The sequence below is a fragment of the Theropithecus gelada genome, chromosome 19 (assembly GCF_003255815.1).
Source record: "Theropithecus gelada isolate Dixy chromosome 19, Tgel_1.0, whole genome shotgun sequence".
NCBI lineage: Eukaryota > Metazoa > Chordata > Mammalia > Primates > Cercopithecidae > Theropithecus > Theropithecus gelada.
This window is the reverse complement of record NC_037687.1, coordinates 56,186,994-56,192,342: the sequence shown is the minus strand read 5'-3', so window position 1 is coordinate 56,192,342 and position 5,349 is coordinate 56,186,994. Positions and strand designations below refer to the sequence as shown.

General features: G+C 40.3%; 1 pseudogene across 1 annotated transcript; it reads left to right on the top strand.

The window, feature by feature from the left end:
* The first annotated feature begins 612 nt into the window (after positions 1-612).
* Positions 613-1,136, top strand: LOC112612073 (annotated as a pseudogene). Its single transcript, XR_003116805.1, has one exon. The product of XR_003116805.1 is annotated as a 40S ribosomal protein S20 pseudogene (transcript).
* Positions 1,137-5,349: the final 4,213 nt, after the last annotated feature.

The following is a 5,349-nucleotide window of genomic DNA, read 5'->3' as shown; positions in this document are numbered from 1 at the left end:
TATGCTCACAAATATGTTTTCCCTAGAAGGGCACTACTGTGTTTGCAGTCAAGGTGCAGCATTTCTGGCTTTTTTTTTTTTTTTTTTTTTTTTTTTTTTTTGCTGATATGTTTGTGTGAAATAGGCAGGAAGTGAAGCAAAGTTAATCATAACATTTCTAGATTCTATAACTACAGCATCTGAAATCTAGTATTATGTCAACTAGAAATAATGACAATATTTCAAAGCTGAAGAAATAAATTGATAAATACTTTATATGTTTATTTGTAATAGTTTATAAAAATTTATAGTTTCTAAATTATAAGTGAAACAAGTTGAATATGCAGATACCTAAAAGTTCTATTTGGATGATAGTATTAATATTTTAATATCTTATGATTGTGAATCACTACTGCCTTATTGGGTTTAATGTAAAGCAGTTATTTACCTTCTAAATGTAAACAGAGAAGAGGATTTTAATAATCTTAAGCATACAGATTTATTAAGATTAGCACTTTGTTTAGATTTGAATAAAATTTATAGGTTTTTAGCAATAAAAAATTTAGCATTGTTTCTAGTAGAAATAAAACAGCAATATAAATATGTTGTTAAAAATGTGTTTAAAAGCTTTTTTTTTTTAGGAAGACGCGGTTGTAGGACTTGCGGATCTTTGGTTCGCACGCTCCTGCTCCTGACTCACCGCTGTTCGCTCTCGCCGAGGAACAAGTCGGTCAGGAAGCCGCGCAGCAGCCATGGCTTTTAAGGATACCGGAAAAACACCCGTGGAGCCGGAGGTGGCAATTCACCGAATTCGAATCACCCTAACGAGCCGCAACGTTAAATCCCTGGAAAAGGTGTGTGCTGACTTGATCAGAGGCGCGAAGGAAAAGAACCTGAAAGTGAAAGGACCAGTTCGAATGCCTACCAAGACTTTGAGAATCACTACAAGAAAAACTCCTTGTGGTGAAGGTTCTAAGGCATGGGATCGTTTCCAGATGAGAATCCACAAGCGACTCATTGACTTGCACAGTCCTTCTGAGATTGTTAAGCAGATTACTTCCATCAGTATTGAGCCAGGAGTTGAGGTGGAAGTCACCATTGCAGATGCTTAAGTCAACTATTTAATAAATTGATAAATAAGTTGTTAAAAAAAAAAAGTGTTTAAAAGAAACTACATGTGTTTGTTAAATAACATTTAAAACCACATTGTAAGTGACAGATTAGTAATTCCAATCTTTATTTTAGTCACTGAGAAAACTTAGTATACTTTAATTATTCAATGGAAAAGAATATTTTTATATTAGTGTTCCTGAAACTTTCAGAAACTATAGACCACTCAATAGATGATGATGTAGATGCAGAACACAAATGTTCTATATAATAATAGACTCATCTTAGCCTTTTTTTTTTTTTTTTTTTTGAGATGGAGTCTAGCTCTGTCACCCAGGCTGGAGTGCAGTGGCATGATCTTGGCTCACTGCAACTTCTGCCTCCCGGGTTCAAGAGATTCCCCTGCCTCAGCCTCCCGAGTAACTGGGATTACAGGCACCTGCCACCACGCCCGGCTAACTTTTGTATTTTTAGTACAGACAGGGTTTCACTGTGTTGGTCAGGCAGGTCTCAAACTCCTAACCTCATGATCCACCCGCCTCGGCCTCCTAAAGTGCTCAGATTACAAGCGTGAGCCACTGCGTCTGGCCTCATCCTACCTTTTAATATAAAAATTCAAAAGTAAAATTAGCGGCTTTTTTTTTTTTTTTTTTTTTTTGAGACAGAGTCTCACTTATCGCCAGGCTGGAGTGTAGTAGTGCCATCTGGACTCACTGCAACCTCCGCCTCCCGGGTTCAAGCGATTCTCCTGCCTCAACCTCCCAAGTAGCTGGGACTACAGGAGTGGGCCACCACGCCCAGCTAATTTTTGTATTTTTAGTAGAGATGGGATTTCACCATGTTGGCCAGGATGATCTCGATCTCTTGACCTCGTGATTCGCCTGCCTGGGCCTCCCAAAGTCTTGGGATTACAGGCATGAGCCACTGCACCGGGTCTTTTATTTATTTATTCATTAATTCATTCGTTTATTTATTTATTTATTTTGAGGCAGAGTCTCTCTCTGTCTCCAGGCTGGAATGCAGTGACGTGCTATTTATTTATTTATTTATTTATTTATTTAGAGGTGGAGTCTTGCTCTGTCGCCAGGCTGGAATGCAGTGGCGTGATCTTGGCTCACTGCAAGCTTCACCTTCCAGGTTCAAGCTATTCTCCTGCCTCAGCCTCCCCAGTAACTGGGACTACAGGCGCACACCACCATGACCGGCTAATTTTGTATTTTTAGTAGAGATGGGATTTCACCATGTTTGTCAGGCTGGTCTCTTTAACACCAGACCTCAGGTGATCTGTCTGCCTGGGCCTCCCAAAGTGCTGGGATTACAGGGGTAAGCCCCCGTGCCCGGCCAATTAGTGTCTCTTTTAAGTCACTAAAGGGATGCCATTGTTAGAATCCATTTACTGAAGTATTTGTGTTAGGCTTAGTAATGAGAACTTTAAACCAAATATCAGGTTCTACATACTAAGGGTGGGGGGAAAAAAAAACCCTGTTTTAAAATTTCTCTTTATTTCTACGAAATTAGAAAATTCAAAGTCAAAAATGTTATGTCAGGAATAAAAACAAGTATTGGGTGAGAGGGTGTTGGGCCTAATAGTTAAGATTGAAACTCATTATCAGGGAGTTCCTGATTGCATCTCACTGATACAAAGTGAAGACGGTATTGAAATAGTGAAAAACAGTGATATAAATTGAGTACTTACATATAAAATACAATTTTTAATAAAAAGTAGCATTTAATGTACAGCTATAGATGAGAACTTTTGGTCAAATATTACCTGCCTTCAATAGAAATTAAAAAATATATTATTTTGTGTTTATTTTCTTTTTATCTTTTTTTGAGACGGAGTCTCACTTTGTCGCCCCGGCTGGAGTGCAGGGGCAATCTCGGCACACTGCTACCTCCACCTCCTGAGTTCAAGCGATTCTCCCATCTCAGCTGCACAAGTAGCTGGGACTACAGGTGCATGCCACCACGCCCAGCTAACTTTTGTATTTTTTAGTAGAGACGGGGTTTCACCATGTTGGCCAGGCTGGTCTCAAGCTCCTGACCTTAAGTGATCCGCCCCCCTCAGCCTCCCAAAGTATTGAGACTACACTCTTGAGCCACCGCCCTTGGCCATAAAAAAATTCTTTATTTTACCACAAGCATTTTATTATTGATGCATATGCTTATTTTCCTTAAAATACAGTATCTTTTGATGAAAGATTTATACTTTTCTTTCAGTGTGTTGTTTATTGCTGAGAAGTGGCTGTCCTGCTAGGAAACTGCTATTCTCAGCAACACCCATATTGACTAATAGTGAATGGAAGTGATGTGTGGATAAGAAGCAAATGCGTCTTCTCTGCATCTCTTTTCTCATCCATTGGCTGAAGAACGAGAAGGATGTAGAGAGAAAACGAAAGAAAATGTAATCCCTGAAAAATGATGAAGTCCTCTTTTTTTGTTTGTTTGTTTGTTTTTGGTTTTTTCTTTTCTTTTTCTTTTCTTTTTTTTTTTTTTTTTTTTTTTTTTTTTTTTTTTTTTTTTTTTGAGACTTAGTCTCGCTTTGTCACCCAGGCTGGAGATCTCGACTCACTGCAACCTCAGCCTCCCGGGTTCAAGCGATTCTCCTGCCTCAGCCTCGCGAGTAGCTGGGACTACAGGCTCTGTGCCACCATGCCTGGCTAATTTTTGTATTTTTAGTAGGACAGGGTTTCACCGCATTAGCTAGGATGGTCTCGATCTCCTGACCTCATGATCTGCCTGCCTCAGCTTCCCAAAGTGCTAGGATTACAGGCGTGAACCACCATGCCTGCCTTTGAAGTCCTCTTAACAACAACAACAAAAACTTAGGAGGCCGGGAGCAGTGGCTCATGCCTCTAATTCCAGGACTTTGGTAGGCCGAGGCAGGTGGATCACCTGAGGTCAGGAGTTCGAGACCAGCCTGGCCAACATGGCCAAATTTTTGTATTTTGTACTAAAAATACAAAAATTAGCTGGGCGTGGTGGCATGTACCTGTAATCCCAGCTACTTGGGAGGCTGAGGCAGGAGAATCACTTGAACCCCAGAGATGGAGGTTGCAGTGAGCCGAGATGGCGCCATTGCACTCCAGCCTGGGAAACAAGAGTGGAACTCCGTCTCAGGGAAAAAAAAACAAAACAAAAAACAAAAACCAAAAAAAACTTACACAGGAGATAGTGACGTGAGCAGAAAATAAATTATTTTTTTAATCCTCTGAAATTGTAATATGCAACCCAAATTGCTTTAACAAATAGATTAGTCCTTCAGTTCTGACTCATCAAGATATGATTCAATTGCCTGGTGAATCAAAGCTGAGAGGATAATAACTTATTTTACTTAGCATAATGTCTGCGAGGTTCATCAGTGTTGTCGCAAATGACAATACTTTCTTCTTTTTAAGGGCCAAATAGCATTCCATTGTGTAAATATACCACATTATCTATATTCATTCACCTGCTGAAGAACACTTGACTGATTCAATATCTTAGCTCTTGTAAGTAATCCACTTTCCTCTTTTTTTTATTTGTTTTTATATCTCTTTTTTCTTTACTTTTTTAATTTCTAGAAGTATTTTAACTTTATCTATTTATTTATTTAGAGACGAAGTATCCCTCTTGTTGCCCAGGATGGAGTGCAATGGCACAATCTTGGCTCACCACAACCTCTGCCTCCTGGGTTCAAGCGATTCTCTTGCCTCGGCCTCCCGAGTAGCTGAGATTACAGGCATGTGCCACTACGCCCGGCTAATTTTTGTATATTTAGTAGAGACAGGGTTTCTCCATGTTGGTCAGGCTGGTCTTGAACTCCTGACCTCAGGAATCTGCCCACCTTGGACCCCTAAAGTGCCGGGATTACAGGCGTGAGCAACTGAGCCAGGTCATTATAACTTTAAAATATAAATTATGTCTTTTGACTGGGCCCTGTGGCTCACGCCTGTAATCCCAGCACTTTGGGAGGCTGAGGCGGGTCGATCACCTGAGGTCAGGAGCTCCAGACCAGCCTGACCCACATGGAGAAACCCCATCTCTACTAAAAATATAATTAGCTGGGCGTGGTGGGGCATGCCTGTAGTCCCAGCTACTCGGGAGGCTGAGGCAGGAGAATCGCTTGTACCTGGCAAGCAGAGGTAGCGGTGAGCTGAGATAGTGCCATTGCACTCTAGCCTGGGTAACAAGAGCGAAATTCCATGTCAAAAATTTAAAAAAACAAAAACAAAAACAAAAAGAAAAGAAAAAAAGAAACAAATAAAAACTCTCTGCTCT